Raw genomic sequence first — 26,524 nt, forward strand, 5'->3', positions numbered from 1 at the left:
AGGAATCAGGAATTTGGAAGTAGGCTTGGCTGGGCAGTCGGGCTCAAGATCTCAAATGAAGTTGCAGCCACCTTTGACCAAGGCTACAGTTACCTGACAGCTTAACTAAGGCAGGAAAATCCTCTTCAGGTGACTCACTCATGTGGTTTGCAAGCTAGTATTGGTTGCTTGTTGGAGGGCCTCAACTCCTCTCCACATTGGCTTCTAGACTAGAGTGACTTCATGACATGGCAGCCAGCTTCCCCCAGAGCAACCGATCTAAGGAATCAAAGAGGAAGCTTCAGTACTTTGTATGACCTTGTCTTGTCAGTCACACACTGTCACCTCCACTTTACTTTATTGGTCACACAGACCAGCTCTGATTCACTGTGGGAGAAGACTTCACAGGGAAATAAATGCCAGGAGGCAAAGATCATGGGGGCCATTTTGGAGACTGACCACCACAGTCAGTGTGAATCTCATTAGAGCAGTTCCTTTAGTGACCTACCCAGCCAACAGTCCATGTAAGTGACACAGTGAGATAGAGTGTCACTCTATGTGGTAGGCAAGCACATGCAGTGTACTCAAGAAATCTTCAAACTATGCAGCATGCCTTTTCGTTTGCCAAGATTCTGTTAATATATGCTCTAAGATGCCCTATGGAAACACCATTAATTAAAAGATATAGTGACAGTATCACTCACATCAGTGTAGAAAAATTTAACCTTCCTAAAAGTAAGCCCTTGGCCCTCTCACTTCTCTCAGAATCAGACCTGAGCTGCTTACCTTGACTCATTCTATAAAACCCACCAAAAGCCGTTTCCAACCTCACACAACCTCAATATGGCATTTTGGTATTATTTCCTTGACTACAACCTTGGCCCCATCCCGGGCTAGAGGTCAATTTATCTTTCTCCTTTCATCTATCCACACATCCTCAAGGACCCCTATATGAGCCCTTTAGAGACAGGACTTCCTGGACAAAAAAGAAAACAACTGTTTGTATTGTGGACCCTGTGAGACATGGAGGCCAAGCACTACTGACTTCTGTGCCCCCAGTAAAATCACGTTGCTTTCAGAGAGGAAAATGTACACCTTCCCTCTCTTCTGCATGGTGTTTTTTAGTGCCGTGATGGATAGCAATTTCAGGAGAGCTGGGAAACCACATAGATAGCAGTGATTTTATGGAAATGGGCAGAAATAGAAAATGCAGCTACAGGAAACTCAGATCCTTCAAGCACCTACATGGACAAGAATGTGGATAAGGGGATTCATTGCAAGAGATGAAGAAACAGAAGAAATCACTTACTAACTAAAAAGGGCATACTTTCTCATATATGTGAGAAAGACCTCACAGACCCCTTGAAGTAACTGGGAGACAATTTGAGGGATTCTGGAAGTTCTGTGTGAGCAGGTCAAGGTAAGAGTCATTAAATTCAATTTTATGGTTATTAAACCTCCATTTGTTACTATAAGTCCACATGGTCTGGAAGATTCTAGAAGTAGCTTTACAGTGTCAGTTTTGTTGAGGAGACAATCTGTTAGCCGGTAGCTGGCTCTAGCTACCGAGTGGAAGTCTGGCCAGAAAAGCAATCAAAACATTATATCCTCTTGTAATATCACTTTACAGACTGAAAACTACTCTCACATTTATTGCCTCAGCTGATCTGCCCAGAAATCTGTGAATGAAGGGTTACTGAGCCACTTATTACAGAGTTATCAAAAATGAAAATCCTAAAGTTAAAAGCTTCGCTCAAGGACGTGATCTTGATAAGTAGTAGGCTTACAGTTGCAACTCAGAATTTATGACACGAAATCCTAGGCTCTTTCTATTACAGTGATGGTTTGCAAGTTGTGCTTGGTAGCCCTGAAGTTCCACAAATCTGTCCAAAGAGGAATTTCAGAAAAAGAGAGAGAGCACAAGTTAACCAGAGAAGTTATAATTTAACCAGAGAAACTATGATTTTATTGCTTATATATTTTGGGTTTCTCTAAGATACTTATTTTAAACAAAAGGTTTAAGGGTAACATAAACATTTAAAGCCTCTTCACCAAAACACAGTATCTTGTGATGTCATCTGTCAACTTTCCCACCTGATCCTCAGTACATTGCTCTCTCAGAGTTACTCCTTGGACAAGAAAGACTACTGTTAAAATATAGGACTTACAGCATATGTAATTAGTCTATAAGAATAACATGGCAACATTTCTCTTCTACCATTCTTAGCAAATACCTGTTATTTTGTCAGCTCTAATCCTCTCCTTCTTTGGGTAATATCATACCAAAATTGGGGGGGGGGAATTTTCTCTCTTCTATTTTCAATCTATATACCTAAAATAGGACTGAATCATTTTCTGTTTCTAGAGTTATGTGTTTGATCAAACTTGTCAATTACAAACTGGTAATAATTTGAGAAATTAACCCTCTAAGTGGTGAAGGAATGGGTACATGACCACACTGGGTCAGTGAGAGTCTACCCAGGACTCTTCTAAGTCAACTAGTAAATGATTGTTCTACCACAGTTTTTAAACTGATGAAAGCTTAAAAGCTGTCGGGGATTCATTCCATCACTATGTCTTGAGACCTAATCTGAGAAATGAGGCAATGCCAAGGAGAATACAGTGGAGAAAAGGAGAAAGACAGATGAAGGATGACAAAATGTGAATATTTGGATTCTGTTGTGCCTGAAGCTGCACTTTAAGGAACGTGAACTAACTTTTGTCTATTTGACAGGCTGTTTTCTCCTTACACAGTTTAGTTGGATTTTGATCACTTGTAACCAAGAGAATTCTAACTAATTCACCTATTGTTCATATAAATTAATTCCAGATTGTCACTGATCATTATGCTTGGAAGCTGATTCAAATTTTGATTCCCATTTTCTATTACAAAATTTTGCTCTAGTTCAGAACATGTATAATTTCTCTCCTACAAACTTTATTTTAGGTGTAGACCACTTAATGGAACTCTGACACTTTTGCTTTTAATCCCCCATTGGCATTTCTGATGAGCTAGTCAGAGCCAAGCTGCTGAGGATGAGACATGGAGAATTCTACAAAACTGGGTAGAAACTGGGGGAGAGTCAGAAGGTAACAGAAAAATAGGTATAAATCCATAAGGGAAAATTTTCATTATTGGCAAAAAAATATTTCTAGAGTGCCTGAAACTTGAGCATTTCCACATATAGCCTTCTGTTTAACCTTCATAATACACCTGTAAGGTAAAAATTTCCCATCTTATTTTTAAAAGTTTAGGCTCAAAGATAGTCATTTACCTAAGAACCCAGAACTAATATGTGGTGAGGCTTGGTCCAATCATATTTTTTTCAATAAATATTTCTGGAGTACCAATCATGTGTCAGATGCTTTCTAAGGGCTTAAACAACAATGAAAGACAATAGAGAGAGCTGACATTCTGTGGCCCTTACTTTGTGCCTGACACTGTTCTAAACTTTCCCCATGCACACTACGTTGCTTCAGTCATGTCTGACTTTTTGCAACCCTATGGACTGTAGCCCTCCAGGCTCCTCTGTCCTTTGGGATTCTCTGGGCAAGAATACTGGAGCGGGTTGCCATTTCCTTCCCCTACTTAACTTCACAACACTATGCATTAGATATTATTATTAGCCTCTCCTCTTTAAAAAAAAAAAAAAAGATTTATTTTTAGAGCAATTTTAGGCTCATGGAAACATTAAGAGAGAGCACAGAGTTTTCCCATACACCTCCCTGATCTCACATGTGCATAGCCTCCCCCATTATCAGTGGCCTGTATGGCAGGTGTACATTTGTAACAACTGATGAGCTGATATTGATACATCATAATCACCCAAAGTTCATAGTTTCCATTAGGGTTCAGTTTTGGTGTTGTATAGCTATAATGAAATGCATTCATTGCTAGCATACTTTTCTAGGGATGAGGAAATTGAAGGAAGATGAAAACAACCTCCTTGTGAATAGGCTGCAAGGAGGAGAGCCCAAAGCATTCTAGAGCCCTACATCTATCCCTCTAACCACTGCTCCAGTGGTCCTCAAAGTACCCAGAGGTCTTGGAGACCTTTTCATGAGGTCAGGGCAATTTTCATATTTGCTTTTCATCATGTTGACATTTACACTTATGGTGCAAAATAGTGGTTGGTAAACAGCTAGTGTTATCCCATGAATCAATACACTGTCACCAAACTGACCTAATAATCATTGTGTTTACACACAGGAAAAAATAATCTTAATGTCGAAGATGTTAAGAATGTACTTGATGGAATTTAGAAAGATGGTAACAATAACCCTTTATGCAAAACAGAAAAAGAGACATAGATGTACAGAACAGACTTTTGGACTCTGTGGGAGAAGGTGAGGGTGGGATGTTTCGAGAGAACAGCATCGAAACATGTATATTATCTAGGGTGAAGCAGATCACCAGCCCAGGCTGGATGCATGAGACAAGTGCTTGGGCCTGGTGCACTGGGAAGACCCAGAGGAATCGGGTGGAGAGGGAGGTGGGAGGGGGGATCGGGATGGGGAATGCATGTAAATCCATGGCTGATTCATGTCAATGTATGACAAAAACTACTACAATATTGTAAAGTAATTAGCCTCCAACTAATAAAAATAAATGGAAAAAAAAAAAGAATGTACTTGATGAAAGAGTAAAATTACTAGTTATATTAAGTGGCAACCCTTGAGTACACATTTTTTAACTAGTCTATGTCATGGAATAAAAAGTGCACATAAAGCCCTAATTATGCTTACAAAGTATAACAATTGTCTTGAGGAAAAGCATTTATATGATGTTTGAATTGGGAAATAAGCTAGCCAGTTTTTTCATGGAATACCATTTTTGTTTAAATGAATAAAAATCAAAATAAGGTTACTTGCACTAAGATATCTTGTGACAATTTCTCAAAAACGAATGAAGTAAGTTTATCAAAACTGGTAGGATAAGTGAAAACAGTGTTTAGAAGAAATAAAGCTATGCATTATTGTAATAGAAAGGAAAAATCTCTAAAATCAGTAATCTGTCTACTTTAGGAAATTAGAAAAAGATAATAAAATTAAATCCAGAGAAAGCAGAATAAAAGAATAAGAATTAGATTAGAAATCAATAAAATTGAAAACAGGAAACAAAAAGAAAATAAATGAAACCAAGAGCCAGTAGATCAATAGAACCAATAAGCGGATAGCCAGACTAAATAAAACAGAAAGGAAGAGAACACAAATTACTAAAAATCAGAAATGAAAGAGGGAACATTACTACAGATCCCATGGACATTAACTGGAAAATATAAATTATAAAAAACTCTGTGACCATAAATTTGATAACCTGGATGAAATGAACCATTTTTTTTCAAAGTCACAATTTGCTGGAACTCACTTAACAAGAAGTAAATAATCTGAGTAGGCTTATATTTATTAAAGAGATTGAATCAATAATTAAATAAACTTCCAAAACAAACAAACATATGAAAAAATCAGGCCCAGATCCCTGGCAATTTCTGCCAAACATTTAAAGAGAAAATTATACCAGATCTCTACAATTTCATTCAGAGGATAAAGGCAAAGGAAATATTGCCTACTTCATTCCCGGGGCCCAGCATTACCTTAATAAGACCAAACAAAGACATCCCAAGAAAGAATACAGACCAGTATCTCTCATGAATATGGATTAAAAAGTTTCCAACAAAATATTAGATCACTGTTTGCCAGGAGAAGGGATGAAGAGGCAGAGCACAGAGGATTTCTAGGAGTAAAATGCTCTGCTTGATACCAATATGATGGATACCTGTCATTATGCATTTATCCAAACCCATAGAATGTTCAACACTGAAAGTGAACCATAACATAAGCTATGGACTTTGGGTGATTACACTGTCAATGTAGCTCATTAGTTGCAACAGATGCACCACTCTGGAGGAGGATGTTGATAATGGGAGGGTGTATGTGTGGGTGGAAAGTAGATGGGAAATCTCTGTACCTTCTCCTTAATTTTGAAAAGAAAGTAAAAGTGTTAGTAGTTCAGTCACGTCTGACTCTTTGCAACACCATGTACTGTGTCCACTGACTCCTCTGTCCATGGAATTCTCCAGGAAAAAATACTGCAGTATTTTTGTTAAAAATCATCTTAACAAAATTTTTAACCCTGTCATTGCAAGACAAACAACTGACAGTATTTGTTGCTATTTATAAAACGTAAGCTTTTAAACAAAAAACTAGGATTTTGAAAAGCTTGTATATGTCGCTGTTGGCTTAGTAAACTTCCTAATGAAAATTTGTCTCATGAGGTTAGTGATGATATTAGCAAATTAAACTACTTGATATCCTATCATAACCTATGTTAGCATTTGACAGATAGGCATAGACCAATTAACCAAATTTATTTAGATGATCAATGCATGATATTAAAAAAGCATTCATAGGTTAAAAGCTCTTTCAAAGTACTAGGCCAATGAATTATAATGTAACATATTATTAGAAGTCCATTGATAGGGTTTCAGATTTCATTTTGCAACCAACTTTAAGGAATTACCAGTTGTAAATTTTGGGTATAACATCAAAGAAGAGTATATGCAGTATTTTTTAGTTATTCAATCAAAATAGTGTATCACAACAAATTGAATGCAGAAGCCTATGAAATAGTGGAACTCTCTGGTAGTAAGATAGATATTAAAGAGATTTGCAAAAATATAAAATAATGCTACTCATTACACTGTCTTTGTATGTTTTGGAAGACATAGTATTTCTTTTTAATAAAAAGTATTATTTATGTTAACATGCAGTGGATTTTACTACTGCTATTTTTAAATGACTTAAACGATATATTATTAAAATTTACCCAGTTTTACTTTTTAATACAGAAAATATAGATAGGTATAACTTACATAAATAAAAGCTCTCAGGATCCTTAATACCATTTAAGGATGTAAAAAGATCCAGAGATTAGAAACTGAAAGGTTTGAGAACCATGACACTGTCTATTTTACTTCTCAAAAAATAAAAAACAGTTGTGTTTACAGTTCCGCCCTCAGGTAACTTGCCTCTTAGAGTTATCAATTCAGTCACTCAGTTGTGTCCAACTCTTTGCGATCCAATGGACTACAACACGCCAGGCCTCCCTGTCCATCACCAACTCCCAGAGCTTGCTCAAACTCATGCCCATAGAGTCAGTGATGCCATCCAACCATGTCATCCTCTGTCGTCCCCTTCTCCTCGTGCCTTCAATTTTTCCCAGTATCAGGGTCTTTTCTAATGAGACGGTTATTCATATCAAGTGGCCGAAGTATAGGAGTTTCAGCTTCAGCATCAGTCCTTCCAATGAATATTTAGGACTGATTTCCTTTAGGATGGACTGGTTTGATCTCCTAGTAGTTCAAGGGACTCTCAAGAGTATAGGGAAAACTAAAACACAAATAAACACATAAGTAAACAGCGCTTATATTTGGAGGAAAATGCTTTGGATGAAACTGAGGATTGTGATGATAATAACTAGAGGGAGAACAGGAAAGGTGTAGCTTTCAGTGGACTGGCCAGGGAAGGCCTCTTTGGAAAAGTGACAGTTAAGCTGAGATGTGAAGATAAGAAGTTGTCAGTAATGCAACAAACTGAGCTAAGAGAACAGTCATCTGGGCATCGGGAATAGCGATGCAAAGACCCCGAGGCTGTAAAAAATTTGGACTAGACTCTAGAATTGTATCATTCCAAAGCCTATGCTTCTCTTTCCTTCTCATAAACCACAATTGACTTCTCTTAGGCCAGCTATGCTCTGGCCCTTGGAACCATGCATCTGGAAAATGGAGCGGAGGTTGTTTTGATTCTTCCTAAACGATGGCTTCATATTCAGTTAGTTGGCAGGTTAATCAGGAGCTTGCAAACAGCCTTTCATGGCTCTAAGGAGTAGCACTCTCAAGAGTAAAGCTCGTCAGCCATGCCAGGAAACTGCTGTTGCAAAAAGAAGTAGGAAAAGGGTGGAATTTAATTTTACAGGGAGAAGACTTAAATGGGACCTATAAATTATGGAGCTATTTCTCTATACCTTGGCCCCAGTCTGGAATTTTTCAAAATAAATGGTTTGAGCCAAGTTCACTGTGGTTGCAAATATTACATCGTGCGCTGTGGTCTCTGAAGCGTATGTCTTGCTGACCTGGCATTTTGAAAAACTGCTGTAACCTTCTGCAGACAGTGGTGGTTCCCAGGAAAAGTGTTCTCTCATTCCAGCCTCCCCAAGATGCTTATGGAGGGATCAGGAGCAAAAAGTGAAATGACATCTGTGCAGTAAGTAAGGGAAACTATAAGCATAATTTCACTAAATGATGGGATTTCCTTATATTTCCAAGAGTCAGAAAGTAATACATTACCTCTCCTTCTGCAGTAAGCCTTTATAAAGCCAGATATGAGCAAACAGGAAAGGAACACATGAGTCAGGATCACAGTGCAGACATCCTTGTCTAAGCACTAGATACACAGGACGAGAGTGTGAAAGAGAAAGCACAGGCTGGTCAACATGGCACAGAAACAGCTGGGTGGAGAGGACAATTCGGGCCAATCGTATCTCTGATATAGCCTGACAGTCAGGAGCCTGTGTTCAGGGCTGCTTGCTGTGTAGGGGGAACCACGGGTACTTTCTCCCTATGATGGATGATGAGACAATTGACCTTGGCTTCCCTTCTAGTCTTCTCTGTTATCTTGTCCTTTATAAAAGGGTATTTATTCTCAGAGTTTCAGTTTTTACCCCAATCCCAGTGACTCAAGTATCTATCTTCAATCATGACCCTCTGAAAGTTACTATCCTTGCTCTTTGTCACCTAGACATTTCAACGCATCACCACAGATCCAAAGTCAATGCCAGCAGCCTGTCCTCAGTGTGGATAGCATCTTCAATCTTCCCATTTTTATGGTGGCTTTTATTCTCCAGTTTTAGGGAGTCAAAATCTGGAAGCTATCGATGGATTGTATACATTTTGTTCACATTCAACCTGCCAATACCATACCATAAATAACTGGTGGGATGGACCTTTACGCTTTGAGACAGGAGAGCTGAAAGCTTGTGAACTTCAATCTAGACAAAGTTATCTTGAACACAGCTGGGCTTGATTTTCTGTTCTAGGACACTAAGAGAGCAAGTCCGAGATGAGATTCCTCAGACTGAAAATCACCTTAAAGGAAACACCCTACAGGGGAGATTCATGAATTGTAATTTGTTAAGCTCTCTGAAATGGACTTGAACTTCTTTCCCCCTAAGAAGTCAGCTATGTCAGTTATTCTTTTTAAATGCCTTTCATTTTCCTTTCCATCCCTCCCTGCAGTCCCTACCACCGGGACAGTCTAAATTTATGTCTCACACATGTTTTATTCATATATCCTCGCCGTTCTCTCTGTTTACAATCTTTGCCCATTGCAAGCCTTCCTGTAAACATAACAGTCCATGGCTGTCTCTTGTTCAGAAATCTACAAAATATCCCTGCATTTACTGCCTCAACTCCTCCTGTGTGAACTGAGCAACTGCTAGTTGAGGCAACTCTGGTTTTAAATATTCCCCAACATGCATCTTTCAATGAGAGCAGTCTAGGAATCTTATAGCATGGACATAATTATTCCTGCTGCTCTCTAATCAAGCTTTTCCTCCTGTAGAGAATATCTTCCTCACTTATCTCCTCACTTCTTTGTATTTTCTCTCACCCCATTCTATTTTTATGAAATGCCAAGGATCATCTGTTTATGGAGGGGAGAGATAAAATAACTAATTGCTATAAATGTGAACACCCAGTTACAGAGTAGAGATTTGTTTTAGTAGTGAGCTACTCATATTATGTGCAGAGTTAGTGTTTTTCTCCAGAAACCAGTGCCAGAGTCTTGGGCAGAAGCAGTGGTTAAAAATAAAAGTGATTCTGCTAGCATTTCAATGGAGATCTTGAACATGCTGCTTTAGAATCTCTAACAAAGAACAACGGAGAATAAAGAAGAAACCTCAAAAATGTGACAGGAATATGGTGAAGGCACACAGTGAGGAACATGAAGCTGACGGGCTCACATCTGAAAAGGAGGAGATGCCAAGAAACAACAGATATGACAAGCAGGGACACGGTGACTCTGACCACATGCGTTTGTGAAGTGAAAGTGGCTGGTACCCTGCATGGAAAATGCTGGTACCCAGGGCATGGAAAATGCTCCCTCCCCTGCATTCATGACACTTGCCTGAGGAGATGGTGAAAAGATAGCAAGTGTTCTAATGCTAGCTAGAAAGAATGAATTCACAAACAGCAGAGTTACTCTCTAGGGACCCCATAAAATAGTTGGGAAGGAGCAAACTTCATAGAGCATAGAATTCCCGGGATTCTCATAACTGTGTTAGTGCAAATGGAATTTGAAAAAACTCAGCATTGCTACTGGGTTTGTGAAATGATTTAACCTGTAACTTAACAAGGCACAGGAAACAGAAGGACGTGTGGACTTTATGTAGGGTGACTACCTGTGTCAGTTGCCAGGAGTAGTTTTAGAGTATGTGCACCTCTCATAACTCATACAAGTGTCCCAGTCTGGAGGAAACATAGTAGTATTTCACCCAGTTTTTCCCTGCATACCATAATATTCACCACTTGAGAAGAAAGAAGTCAACTCTGGTCTGGCTGAAGACCTCAATCCTACAGCCTCTGGAAGAAAGAAAGAAGAAAGTGTTAGTCATTCAGTCATGTCTCTTTGTGACCCCATGAACGGTAGCCTACCCGGTTCCTCTGTCCATGGAATTCTGCAGGCAAGAATACTGGAGTAGGTAGCCATTCCTTTCTCCAGGGGATCTTCTTGACCCAGGGATCAAACCTGGATCTCCTGCATTGCAGGCAGATTCTTTACCATCTTACCCACCAGGGGAGCCCCTGGTCTGGAAGTAAGCTTTGGTTTGAGGGGTTTGTCTGACCAAAGCGGAGAAGAACTCTGGTAAGAAATTGACAGAGATTTGATGCTGAATTCTTGTGCTGATATAATTTCTCTCCTCAAACTCAGTAGATGCAAAGTCCTTCAGAATCTTATCTGTTTTTGTCTTACTTTCAATGTAATTTTCTTCCATTCTTCCCTTTTGTTTTTCATTTTCAAAGCAGGTGAAGTGACAAGGTCAGGGAGGGAAAACAATCATAATTGCTACTAGTTTTCCCTATATCCCAACAACTGAGGTTCATTAAGCTCTTTCACATTTGTTATGTCATTAGAATGTCATGAGCATCTTGCAACTATTTCTCCACTATCTTACAGATGAACAAATTAGGTTCAGGGATATAATGTGATTTCTCAAGTTGTTAGAAAGAAGTGGCATAGGGAATCAACAGCAAATCCTCGCAATTTTCGTCTGGATTTCTTTCCACAATATGAGGTTGTCTTGAAAACCTCCCCACAGTTTCCATCATCTCCACAATTTGGTGAGGGAACATCTGTAAATTTAGTACCTGTGTCATCTTGTAAAACACACTTATTCCTCTGGAACCGCTGGCCTTGTAAGGGCTCAGTGAAGACCCCACAATTTATTTTTCAATTCTAAATTTCAATTGTTTTTTAAATCACTTAGTATATTCATATCTATATTTAGGCTAATACAAATGCTTTGTCTCTGTTCCAAATACATTCAAAAGATGCAGGAAATAATGTGACTTCTTTATATATGTATATATGTAAAGAACTAGTACATTTGGAGTATGTTTCTTTATTGATATCTATCAAGTGGACTTATATAAACATCACGTAGTTTACATCAAACAGATTTTTTGAGCCACCTGGTAAATAAGCATCTTGAAACATCTTTATTTGGAAGAAATAGTCCAGTACTCTTGTCTGGAAAATCCCATGGATGAAGGAGCCTGAAGTCCATGGGGTCGCTAAGAGTCGGGCACAACTGGGCGGCTTCACTTTCATTTTTCACTTTCATGCATTGGAGAAGGAAATGGCAACCCACTCCAGTATTTTCACCTGGAGAATCCCAGGGATGGCGGAGCCTGGTGGGCTGCAGTCTATGGGGTCGTACAGAGTTGGACACGACTGAAGCAACTTAGCAGCAGCAGCAGCAGCAGTATATAGCATGTGGTGATGGACTTTGTCAGTATTTTACTAAGTAGCAGTTGGTTTATCTCAAGTACATCCTCAACTCTTATTAATATTAATGGATGTTTCGTGTATTTTAGGAGAAAAAAGTATATTCATCCATATCAGTCAGTTCAGTCACTCAGTCGTGTCCGACTCTTCATTCACATAGAGAAACATAAACCTCTAGGCTGAACTCTTCAAGATATTATGATGGAAACGCTAAAAGTGAAGCATTGTCTCACAAGTAAATAACTCTGGGGAGAATGTCCTGGTAGGTTTCTCAGACAATTTTATTTCTTGGACAGCAGATATGGAGAAATGAATCCTTGCTTCAATGCATGTCACTCTCAGTGATCCCAGTAAAGCCCCTTTCTTATTGAGTTGGCCAAAAATTTTGTTCAGACTTTTCTGTAACATATTATAGAACTACCCAAATGAATAATTTGGCCAATCCCATATTTCATTTAATTGTATTTATTTTTTATTATACTCTCCATCCCTATCCCAATGTAATTTCCTTACAAACCCTTCCTTTATAGTCAACCTATTATAAAGTGTTTAATGTGGTCTGGAGTATGCATATCCTTGAAAGAAATATCAATATAACATTAAGTGGACTTAACAATGCTAAGTGGACTAAACAATGCTTTGACGAACTTCACCTGTCTTTTTATGGAAATTTGGGAGAGTTTCTCTAGTATGTATATATAGCTGTAGGAATATTTGTAGCTCATTTCACTCAGCCATGCCAAATTACTATCCAAAAAGGCTGCAACTGATTAAATATTCATTAGCAGTGCATGTACATTCCTCACAATCTCAGGGACACCTAGAATAATTAAATTTTGCATTTACATTTTTGTTAAATTGATTGGTATAAAGTTATCTTTTAATTTGTATTTCTCAGATTAGTATAAATTTGAGTATCTCATCATAAACTTCTGTTGTTTTCCCTTTTTTGATTTGTTTATTCATATACTCTCTTTTGTGATTTTTATCTTTTTCTAGTGATTCCCTACTATCTTCAAATATTATGTTCTTACCATTATACCAGTCGTCTGGTAACTTTGTAGGGTCCTCTGTTAAAGAGAAGTCTAAAGTTTGATTTTATCAAATCAGTCCATTTTCTTTCTGTTTGTGCTTTTTCGTGTGTTGTTTAAGAAATATTTTTCCGCTTGGATTTTAAAAGATAAGAGTCCAGTGCAAAACCAGCACATAGGCCAAGCTAGTATCTGTGCAAAAATCCAGAGTGGTAAAATCCAAATAGGAGGCAATAGAAACAGCAAGATGGAGAACATAACCTGAGAGGAAAGAAAAGAAGAGAACTGAAGTGAGGAAATCGAGAACTCTATGGCATTTTCCAACTTGCTCATCAAATAGAAGGAACTGTATGAATGCAGTCTGGTCACCTGTGCCTTCTAAGGAGAAGCTGCATTAAGCCTGAGGTATATGTGAATTGTACTTCCTAGATAGTGCAGTGCAAAATTTGCATAACCCGAAGTAGCAACTCAGTATTAATGCTAGAATCAGAGATACAAGGATGCCCCTAAGATAAATGCACAGATCTGTCCCAGCCATGGTCTGAGGGGAGACCTGAGGGTACTCTTAAGACTAGACTTGATATTTATTTTAAAAAGTAAATGTTGCTAATAACTAATAAATGCTAGTTAATTTTCTAAGCAATTTACCTAAAATCACAGCAAATTTATGAAATTGACACAAGAACAACTCAACAAGAAACTAGATGCTAAATAAACACATAAAGAAATAAGTGATAAATCTATATTTTAGCTATTATGACACATGAACTATTAGGAAAATATGAATTCGTCTTATACCTGAGTGGGAGGAGAAGTGTAGTGAAATTGGAACTGTTGGATATGATATGCTTCAGGAAATATACAAAGTAAATAAGTGAAAACATTAAAAAACTGTCTTATTTATAGAAACTCTGTAGAGTTGTTTAGAGTCTTGAACTTAAATTTGTTTTTAAAGGGACTTATAGATTATTTCAATGTCACTTCTAGTGGTACGACTGTCACAAATCATTTTCATTTCTCAGAAACCTATGGTAGCAATCAGTAGTCATGAAACTGGATAACCTAAAAATTAAATAAATTAAAATCTCCCTGAACAAGACAGGAAAGAATAAACAAACAAAATCTTTTTTTTTTTTTTGTAGATACTTTTTTGCCCCCTTTACTGATCCTTTAATTTTTCCCCTTTCCTTGGGAATAAAGGGACTCAGAGAATACTGTTTCATTAAGTATGGCAGGGTGTATAGCTAAGCCAATATGTTTCACAAGCATGCTAGTTGGTCATCTTGATATGGAAGAAGTTATTAATATTGAGCTTTAAAAATGTTATTAATATCATACAGAAATGAAAAATAAAGCAAACTTTTATCTGGTTTGAGCAAATGTAGTTAGCTTGAGAGGTTGGATTGACCAGGAGTCTCTTTTTGTGTTAAAAATAATCCTGGATCAAATTTAGCAAGCCACAAGAATAATCATCTAGCTCTGTATAAAGAGCTTTAGAAACTTCTGATTCTTTGAGCAAGTTGATATTTGATCATTGCATATGCTTGATAGGATTTAAAGTGCAGGCACTCCCTTATCAGAGTTTTCCCAACCAGGGAGCAGAAATACTGACAAAGGCAAAAGTTTGACAGAGAAGACTAGTGTTTTTGATGTTGATAGGCTTCCCTGCAGGCTCAAACAATCTGCCTGCAATGCAGAAGACCTGGGTTTGACCCCTGGGTTGGCAAGATCCCCTAAAGAAAGGAATGGCTATTTACTCCAGTATTCTTGCCTGGAGAATTCCATGGACAGAGGAACCTGGTGGGCTACAGTCCACGGGGTCACAAAGAGCTGGACATGACTGAATGACCAACACTTTTACCTTTTTTCAGAAAGGCTAATGCCATGTGATGAGAAGGTTCTGGATGAAGACTGAGAAGTTCTGAGTTCAAGTTCTGGCTCTGTCACCACCATCCACTGTATATCTGTTTTCTCTACATTATGCTGTTGGATTTTACTATCCTGGGCTTCCCAGGGTCGTGAAGAATTGGACATGACTGTAGTGACTGAGAACACAGTGTGAAGTTGAGGTAGTTTAACACAGAACTCAGGTTATAGAATCAGACTTGACTCTGGATTTAGAAGTTTTCACTTGCTGAGAAGCAGTATAACTCACCTTAAAACTCATCATTGAATATAGGCACTATAGTATGCAGGACTGGAAAACAAACCAGTAACCAGGATGAAAAGTATGCACCTCCAGGACTGACCTTCAGTTGGCCTGCTACTGCATGGTTGCAACACAGTTAAAATATGGAAATACTTCCCTTGGGCTAAAAGAGTGTCTGCCCTAACTCAGCCCGCAGTTCTCCCCATAATCCAGCAACTAAAGGACACAAATTGTCTATATGACACAGGGAGATCATCCTGGTGCTCTGTGATGACCTGGAAGGGTGGGGTGGGGGTTGGGAAGAAGGACAGTTCAAGAGGAAGGGAACATAGGTATGTTTATGGCTGATTGTGGCATGGCAGAGGCCAGCACAACACTGTAAAGCAGTTATCCTCCAATTTAAAATAATTTTTTAAAAAGACACAAACTTGGTATAGCAAGGAATCTCTAGAATCCTCTTGATCTGGGGCTAGCCACTGTATTCATTCTGATGGCTCACTCTTCCTGTCAATCTAATTACTAAATATTTTTGTTAGTATCCCTGTTCTACTTCAGAGAATAGAGTATCCTCTGGTTCTGTCACTAACCAACTCAGGCTCAGCCACAAGAAATCAAGGAAAGAGTGATGAGTTTGCCTTCTCTGGGTCACTCTCTTGCAGCCCTCTCTATCCTTCCCCCAGTTTCTCATAGGAAGAAAAGCAGGTACAATGAATCTGAATCTAGGTTTCCCACAACAAGTGAATTGCAAAATGTATGGTTGAATAATTCATTGGATGTTTCTGTGTTCAGCTGCATGGTGAAGTGAATATGAAAAGGGCTTGGTGCTATGACAATCTGAATCCAAACTCTAACTTCTTTGCCAGTTGTCTAGCTCAGGCAATTTATTTAAACTTCCTATGCTTCTGTTCCTTCATCTATAAAATTTTTAATAATAATAAAAATAGCTAGCATATTCAGTAATTACTGAATGCTAAATGATTTATGTAAATTATCTAATTTAATCTTCATAATAAACTTGTGTTGTAGGAACTCTTTCATTCCCACTTCACAATCAGGGAAGCAAAGTTCAGAGAGTGCCAGTCACTTATCCTTGTTCTAGATCACACAGCTATGAATGAGAGAACACAAATTTGGACCTAGTTAGTCTCAACATTCAGAAAACTAAGCATTCAGAAAAACATGACATCTGGTCCCATCACTTCATGGGAAATAGATGGGGAAACAGTGGAAACAGTGTCAGACTTTATTTTTGGGGGCTCCAAAATCTCTGCAGATGGTGATTGCAGCCATGAAATTAAAAGATGCTTACTCCTTGGAAGGAAAGTTATGATCAACCTAGACAGCATATTAAAAAGCAGAGACATTACTTTGCCAACAAAGGTCCGTCTAGTCAAGGCTATGTTTTCTCCAGTGGTCATGTATGGATGTGAGAGTTGGACTGTGACGAAAGCTGAGTGCCGAAAAATTGATGCTTTTGAACTGTGTTGTCGGAGAAGATTCTTGAAAGTCCCGTGGACTGCAAGGAGATCCAACCAGTCCGTCCTACAAATCAGTCCTGGGTGTTCATTGGAAGGACTGATGCTGAAGCTGAAACTCCAATACTTTGGCCACCTCATGCGAAGAGTTGACTCATTGGAAAAGACCCTGATGCTGGTAGGGATTGGGGGCAGGAGGAGAAGGGGATGACAGAGGATGAGATGGCTGGATGGCATCACCGACTCGATGGGCATGAGTTTGAGTAAACTCTGGGAGTTTGTGATGGACAGGGAGGCCTGGCGTGCTGCAATTCACCGGGTCACAAAGAGTCGGACACGACTGAGCGACTGAACTGAACTGAACTGAGTCTGATTCTTGAGCTCATGCGCTTATATACTGCCCCCAAATAATGCAAAATATTCTCTAGGATAGCTACTACTATTATAATGATAACCAGATTTCTAAGAACAAGAATCTTATTTTCTAACAAGTACTAATTGGTTTATACTGACAACGGAGCTAGCACTTTGAAAGTTACCCCGGAAAATACAAGCTCTATGTTTACATCACCTCTAAGGAATCTTCCAGCTGGATCATTCCAAAACACTCCAATATCAAGCATCATATCTCCAGAAGCTTCTAAGCACAACTGGTTCTAGTGTTCCAAGAACTAATTACAGCGCCTGTGGTCAATGTCTAACCCTTCCAGACTATGATTTCTGTACATCCAAGGCCAGCAGAGAAGATTATGGTCTGGAGGGAACAAGACAAAAAATAAGGTTCAGAGATTTTAGTAGATAATGAAAAGCAGCTGCCACATGACAGTCTGTTTAGACTAACGGTGGAGCCCACATATGCACTAAGTTTCTTAGGTCCTGGTATTCAGCTTTTCAGGCACATCTGGTCTACCTCCTGGGTTATTTAGTGAAGACTCAAGACAATCTCTTTCTCTGCATGCAAATATTATTGATCTATGTCCTTTCTAATTAGAAAAGAAGTTACTTAGACCTTAAGGAAAACATGAAAATATAAAAAAAGACACACTTCTCTTTTAGATGGCCATGCTCCCAGAGGCCAAGGGAGGAGCCTTGTGAGAGGTAGATTCTATAGAGCAAGTATGGATATTACTTTGCTGAAGTCTTGGGCTAGTTATTTTGCAAATAAATTCCACATCTGTATCATGATCTTACTGTCATGATTCACTGGCTATATAAATCATATTGACCTTTTGTTGCCAGGTTAATGTGAGATTCAAAATTTGAGTCATTCTTTTCATAAGCATTTATCACCAGGCTCAGCTCCTATTTTCAAGGAATATACAGTTCAATAGGCATGATGAGAGAAGAACACAGATGCCTAGAATACAAACTCTGAAGAGAAGGCTGTGGAATAGACAGAAAATATGGGATACCTGCAGGAATTGTTTTTAGCTTGAAGGTGAAGGGGAGTCATTAACCTCCCCATGGTGCACATTGTGTGTTAGCTCCCTCTTTTAGCACAGAGGGGCATGGATTGGAAAGTGGAGAGACCAGCAAGAGATTTCAAAGAATGATTCAAATAGAAAATAAAGGAAACTGACTGAAACTAGATGTAGATAGGATAATAGCTGGAAAAGGATTTATGGAAGGCTTTGTTTTAACTTTTATTTTTATATTGGGGTATAGCTGATTAACAGTCTTGTGTTAATTTCAGGTGTACCACAAAGTGATTCAGTTGTACAGAAACTTGTATCTATTCTTTTTCAGATTCTTTTCCTATGTAAGTTGTTGCATAATATTGAGCAGAGTTCCCTGGGCTATAAAGTAGGTCCATGTTGGCTGTCTGTCTTAGTTTATTTTATTGGAATCTAATTGCCTTACAATGTTGTGTTAGTTTCTGCTGTATGATGAAATGAATCAGCCATATGTATACGTATACCCCCTCCTCTCCTCCTTCTTGGACCTCCTGCCCACTCCAGCCCCTCTCCCACCCATCTGGGTCCTCACAGAGCACTGAGCTGAGCTTCCTGTGCTTTATACCAGGTTTCAACTAGCTATCTATTTCATGCATGGTAGTGTATATATGTCAATCCTAATCTCCCAGTTCATTCTACCCTCTTCTCCACCCTGTGTCCAAATGTCAGTTCTCTCTGTCTCTGTCTCTATGCCTGCCTTGGAAATAGGTTCATCTGTACCATATTTCCAGATGCCACATACATGGGTTAATATATGATATTTGTTTGCCTCTTTCTGACATTTCATTCTGTACAAATCTCACCCCAAACAATTTCTGCATCTCTGTGAGATCCTCAATGTGGGTCCCTATGAGTAGCATGGTATCTTTATAGCTGTGCCAATAGCATTCCCAAGGCACCAACTTCTTCCCTATAATTTTTTAAAATTAAAGGTATTAGGAATCCTCTACCCCCATGAATTGATTCACAAATTGTAGAAATTTTTCATATCTTATAGAATATCAAAATATATTCATTCCCTACCTAATTTCATATAGAATGTACTTAGAAAAAATTAGCATTTTTAAAACAAGAATAAGGTATTCCTGTTTTTCCCAAAGCCCATAAATAGTAGACTTTTCACATTGTATAGCTTTTAAAGTACTTTTGAGAGAGATAAATTTTTTAGAAACCATATTCATTAAGTGAACATATGCAATTATTACATTCATATGTCAAATTGTTTTTAACAGTGTTTTTTTTTTTTCCTGTTTAAAACATTCAAGCCAGTTTTCCTTAGCTTAAAGAAATTCATTGCAAATTCAAGTCAAAGGATCAAGAAAAATACTCTGGTAAAATAAATTCTCTTTCATTCAACAGGCAATCCACTGGAATTATGTGAATCACCATTTGTCCATGTGAGTAAGGAAAATGCAAGTTGATATTCAGGGACTGAATTAGTTTTCTAATACTGTGTAACAAGGCACCGTAAACTTATTAGTGTAAAAGAAAACATATTAATTATCCCACACTTTCATGTCTCAGGAGTCTGAGTATGACTCAGCTGGTCCATTGCTCAAATTTTCACAGGGATGTAATCAAGATGTCCGACAGGCCATGGCCTCGGGTGTATATATGGGAAAATATATACTTCCACTTCCAAGCTCTCTCAGGTTGTTGCAGAGTCCATCTCTTTGGAGTTGTAGGACTGAGGCTCCCCCCCACCCCCGCTTTTTTTTCCTCTGCCTGTTTGCTAGAGGCTGCTCTCAATTCTTAGAATTGTAATTTTTCACTACCTGGCCCTCTCTATGGGCACTTGACAACATGGCAGTGTGTTTCTGTAAACCAAGAAGGGAGGTAAGTTAGGAAATCTCTCTCATGTGTGATAGTAAGATGGATACACATATATATACACACACACAACCATAGTAACTATCCAAAATCACAGGAATGTCATCATCTCATCACATTGCAACATATTTGCTGCACTGCATTTATTAGAAGCAAGACAAAAGTCCCAGATATACAGGATGTGAACATGGGGGTCACCCTGAGCTCTGTCTACCACGGTCCCCAAAACACAGACAATACTTTGGCATATAAAAGAAAAATGTCGTTATTTCAACATGATTTAAAAATCAAACAAATTCTGACATTATGTTCCAGTACCAGTACTGTTCCAGAATGCGTGCATAAAATCTGTCTCATTTCTTATGGCTATCTTTTATAGAACTGTGGCGCTGGAGAAGACTCTTGAGAGTCCTTCGGACTGCAATGGTGAAGGACAGGGAAGCCTGGCGAGCTGCAGTCCAGTGGGTTGCAAAGAGTCAGACATGACTTAGCAACTGAATAACAACAAATACGTAATACATATATAATATATATACATGAAACATATATATATGTTTATACATATATAATATATATACATGAAACATATATATATATATGTTTATATATATATATATATGAGTATAATTAAGTTTCCCTAGTGGCTCTCTCTCTCTCTCTCTATATATATATATATATATATATGTGTGTGTGTGTGTGTGTGTGTGTGTGTGTGTGTGAGTATAATTAATTTTCCCTAGTGGCTTAGTGGTAAAGAATCTGCCTGCCAATGCAGGAAATGCTGGTTCGATCCCTAGGTTGAGAAGATCCCCTGGAGAAGGAAATGGCAACCCGGTCGTTTTCTTTCCCAGAAAATCCCATGGACAGAGGAGTCTGGCAGGCTGTAGTCCGTGGGGTCGTACAGAGTTGGATAAAACTTAGAGACTAAGCAGCAAAAGCAACAACATACGAGTATAGTCACAATGTTGTGTAACTTTCTGGTGAACAATGAAGTGAATCGGCTGCATGTATGGATATACGCCCTCCCTCTTGGACCTCCTGCTCCACATCCCAGCCGTCTAGGTCATTGCTGAGCTCCCTGTGTTACACAGCCGCTTCCCACCAGCTGTCTATTTTACACATGTACTGTATTTATGTCAAGCCTAACCTCTCAAATCTCACCTTCCCTGGCATCCATGTCCACATGTCTGTTCTCTATGTCTGTGTTTCTATTCCTGCCCTTCAAATAGGTTCATCTGTACTATTTTTCTAGATTCCACATATATGCGTTAATGTATGATGCTTGTTTTCCACTTTGACTTTCTTCATTATGTATGATAGACTCTAGGTTTTAGTTAAACAACAAGAATAAACGCAGGACACAATGAATAGTTGTGCGTGTGTGTGTGCTTAGCTGCTCCGTTGTGTCTGACTCTTTGCAACCCCAGGGATGTAGCCCACCAGGCTCCTCTGTCCATGGGGTTCTCCAGGCAAGGATACTAGAGTTGGTATCCATACCCTTCTCCAGGGGATCTTCCCAACTCGAGGATCAAACCAGGCCTCCTGCATTGCAGGCGGATTCTTTACTGTTGAGCCCCAGAGTGCATAGTTGACATGTCATACTGTGAGGCAGAGTAAAATCAAGCAAGATTGAAAATGATACATCAATCTCCAGAAAAGCCATGAAAGAAAACCTAAAGGATAAAGCACTAGGCTTGTAGGCAGAAACTCTGTAGTAGCTAGGCATCATTTTCATTTATTCCTACCTTGGTATTTTAGTTTAAATGCAGCTGTTATCTTTTGAACTATTTTTCTCTACTCCTGATATGTGTCAGCTATAAAATGCCTTAAACAAAGTGGGACTGTGGAAGCAAGAATACATTGGGTAGTACAAAAAGGTATTTTACATTTAAATTCTATTTTTGCTTAAAAGAAATATATCTTCATCTTCTGGAATACATTGGCAAAGACAACAACATCAAGCCACAGTTAAGTCAGAATCAGACAAACTGGGCCTTGATTTCCATCTTTGTCAGTTATTTCCTAGATATTTCTCACTGGAAGTCTCCTCATCTATAAAATGGAAATAGTCAGAATAGAATAGCTGTGTTTCTTAAAGTGTTTAGTAAATAAGCCTACTTATATTGTAGTGATTGCTGTCATTATTATTAGCAGTAGTAGCAAATTCAACCACATTAGCCAAAGGAAATTTTCTAATAAGGCACAGAAAATTATCTTTCAAGAAAGAAATAGAGCTGAGACATGATGGAAATACATAAAGTGAAGTTAATATTTTATATATATATTTTAAATGTAAGGGTGTTCTCTCAATATCAGCTAGATCACTGTCAATACTTATTTATTGGGTATTCACACTGTACATGAATTACAAAATAAAAAAACTCATGTTATTTCTAGAACGCTATTTCATACTTAACTTAGCAGTGTATATATATGCATATACATATATATATATATTTTGGTTAGGAAAAGCCATCCCCACAAAATCTACCCCAAATAATCTGTGTTAATGTTACATGTCAACTTTCATCAGCTTCTAACACATCTGTTTTGTGACTGAACTGTGGAAGGGGCCTCTGTATCCTGTTCTGAAAATGAATTAAGCAGGTTTCCTCTTTCCTCTAAGGCTAATTAGAGAATTTGAAAGAGGAAAAAAAACAAAAGCACAAAACCCTGACACCTGTGATAAATAATCTAGTCTCATAAACAACACATCTGGAAAATGTATCTGGCATTCCCTGGGAAATAGATCTGGCATTCTGAACTGTATATCATGGGTGTTTTGAACGTTTAGGTCTAGAATGAAGTAAATTATTTGTAAAAAAAAAATGAAGGTTTTAAAAATGGTCTTTTTCCCCCTGGTAATTTTTCCATGAACTAATAATTCATGGTGCTTTGTTTTCTTAGACTCTGGAAAATTAAGAAGAGAAGGAAAAATAGGAAAGCATAATACAGAGTCTAGAATTATTTCTGTTCAAGTTTCGACAGCTGTGTTTCTAATTACACAGGGGGAGGCCTTTAAGATGACCATTTCCAAGTAGTTAGCTAGTGTCATTGGAAACTACAGAAGTGCATTTTTAAAAAATCCATTTGGTTATTGGGCAATATCTTTCTTCTTCGTAATAATAACATGTTCCCATTACAGATAAAATACACTATGAATTTACTCTAGACAACATGGTCTTATGAGCATATAAAGAGAAGAATATAATAGTTACCTAAGTACTGCTCGAGGCACAATCTTTGTGTACATTTTCATACTTTATATGAACTCCCTACTTCTCCCCAGTGCATATGTACATTTCTTACTAATATGAGATAATAATAAATGTGATCATTTTAAAACAGCTTTTACACTTTACAATGCATTGTGTTCATCTTCATATCAATAAATACAGAACTTAAAGATTTACATGGCTGATAACTCACCAATATACGGGTACACCAGAATTTATTCTAAAAATGCTTATGAATAGCAGCGTTATAGACAAAGGCTTCTATGCTTTAGTCTTTTTACATTCATATTTTCACACAAATCTGATAATTTCATTAGTCTAAAGTTCTAGAATCAGAGTTGATACCTCAAGGTGAATGGGCATTTTTGTAAATTTTTGTCAAATTACTCTCCAGAAAGGTATATCAATTTGCAAGTCTGTTTATAATTTATGTAATATCCTTTTGGCCATATCCATTCCAACAATAGATTTTACGCAAAACAAACAAATAAGATACTTGATCTGATAGCTTTAAATTGATATCTCAGTATGTGTTAATTTGATATTTTGATTACTTGCTTGGTTAAATATCTTTATTAGTGAATAATATTTCTTTTTTTGAGAACTGTCTGGTTATGTCATTTGTTTATTTTGTTTGTCTTTTTCTTATTTATTTTAAAGAGTTTCTTGAGAGTCAAAGTTGTTACTCTTCTGTTTGTTATATTTTCTGCATATATTTTTCAAACTTTGTATCTAAAACCTTAAGTTGGTTTTTATCTTTGCTTACTATATTTCTGCCATCTGAAAAGTATGCTTTATTTTATCAGTTATAGTTTCTGCCTTTATTATAAACTAAGAAAAATTTGTTTCAAAACCCTAAAAATAATGTATTTACATATATTTTATTTTTTAATAATAACATTACAATCTTGAATTCATCTGAGATTTATTTTACTTTAAGATGTGTTGTGTGATCCTAGTCCTATATTATTTTTTCCAAAGTTTTTATCCAGTTGTCTGAATCCATTTATTGAAAAAAAAATCCTTTCTTTCTTTGGATATTTTATCTTCTTTTTGACCTATCTATTTATTTTGGTATCATTCTGGTTTAATTGTTTGTAGTAAAACACATTTTATTAGTTGGTAGAGCAAGTCATCAGGTAATTTTTTCCTACTTTTTCTGTTATATTATTATTTCTTTATGTTTATTATACTATATATTTCTAGCATGTACAGGGTTCCTAATATATTCAAGGGATAATCTTCAATATTCAATGCAAAGTAAATTCTCCAACATTTATCCAAGTTGAGAATGAAAGGTAAAGCAAATAAGAATAATTCAACAGATGGTGGTAAAGCACAGAGTCTAGAAGCAGTGTAAAGAGTAGAGTGATTCATTCTGATTTTTAAAAAAAGAAAGAAAGGTGCAGGGAGATCAGAGGTCTTCACAGAAAAGGAATACATCTGAGAAAACTTTGAGGGACAAATTGGAGTGTGGAGGCAGAGAAAATTATTAGGAAGAGCAGTCCAGGAAGAGGAAAACCTTTCTTGACCTTCCTAGGAAGAAAAAAATACAACTGGTCTTCTGCTCATATCTCTATTACAATCACAGTTAACATTTATCAAGATTGCATGATATGCCAGAACTTTCTTAAATAATTTACAAAGATACAGTAGCTTAATCCTTCCAACCACCTGTCAGCTAGGTACTATTATTAGTTCTACTATATAGATGAGTAAAGCTGGTAAGTGGGCAGCAGCATGCTCACTTAGCTGTTTGGCTTCAAATTCTACACTGAGAAGTAGAGTAATATATTTTTCCACAAAAATTATAAGTAACTTTATGTCCATTATTTATTGTCTGTGCAAACCTTAGCAGTCATACAACTCTTGGCTGCTGCTGAGCCTGTGAATTGCATGAAACCATGCCATAGTTCATTGTTTGTTATTCACATTCAGTTCCTGCACCTAAGAAATTTTGCCCCTCAGGTAGGACAAAGAATTCTGCAAACCCCCTACCACAGCCCCTAGAGTAAACCTTTACTTATCCTGATAAGTACAAGAGCCCAACTCCCTCAGATACCATTTGAACATATATTTTTAAAGGCCAGCTTTTAAAGCAACTACAGAGGTGAAAGAGAAGTTGAGTTTATGGTCACTGAAAAGTCAGTATTGCTACCTAAATGTGATTGGATTTGATGTTTTGCATAATACAATTTCATTAAGAGACTGATCAAAGCAATTTCCTTTTACAATTTCTGTAGCAATCAATCTAAATTTGGAAGAATAATACTCTTTGCATGAAACTATTCCAATAATTTTAGCTATAATCTTCACAAATATATTTTTATGTATAAATTTTGATAATGAATAGAAATTGTATAACTTTTTAATGTTTATAAATATAAATTTATATATAAATAATTAGAAAATAATAATATCTAACAATGTACAAAACATACTACATGCTAAGGCTTTTTAAAGGCAATTATACTTATTTACTTATTTATTTAAATAAGAGTATTTATTTAATACTCTTTATAACCATATGATGTAAGCAAGATTGTTATGTGTAGTTTATCAATGAGTGGTTGAAGCATGAAAAGATTGTGTAAATTCCCAAGTAGTACAAATAATTAACTACAGAGCTGCAATTCCAACCCAATTTGTCTCATAACAGTATTCATGATTGTAATGACTGCAGTGATGTCTTACAATTAATACAAAGTGAAAATTCAATGCAACTTCTAGGTAAACAAAACAAAAAAAATTAATATTGGTTTCATCCAAATTTGGCCTGAATAATTTAATAGCTAAGCATTGAAAGTTACATAAGAAAGATCTACTGTGATGGTCTAAATATATAGGGGGCTTCCCTGGTGGCTCAGTGGTAAAGAATTTATCTGTGATGCAGGAGATGGGAGTTCAGTGCCTAACTCAGAAAGATCCCTGGAGAAGGAAATGGCAATCCACTCCAGTATTCTTACCTGGGAAATGCAATGGACAGAGGAGCCTGGTGGGATGCAGTCCATGGGATCACAAAAGAGTTGGACATGACTTAGCAACTAAACAACAAAACAAATATAAATATATAGACAAATAACAAATAACAAAACAAATATATAGGCAACTATAACCAAGCATCACTAAATTTGTATGAGAAAATAATTTTAGAAAGCAAAACATACATTAAAATATAAAGCACTTGATATTTGAAAAAGATGACTTTCAATGTTTTAAGTGCACATGCAAACACAAATTATTCATTAATTAAGCAATAAGAGAAAAACACGTGATTTACTTCTATCTTAAATAGAAGTAAATTTAC

This window comes from Odocoileus virginianus, chromosome 10 (assembly GCF_023699985.2).
Source record: "Odocoileus virginianus isolate 20LAN1187 ecotype Illinois chromosome 10, Ovbor_1.2, whole genome shotgun sequence".
Lineage (NCBI taxonomy): Eukaryota > Metazoa > Chordata > Mammalia > Artiodactyla > Cervidae > Odocoileus > Odocoileus virginianus.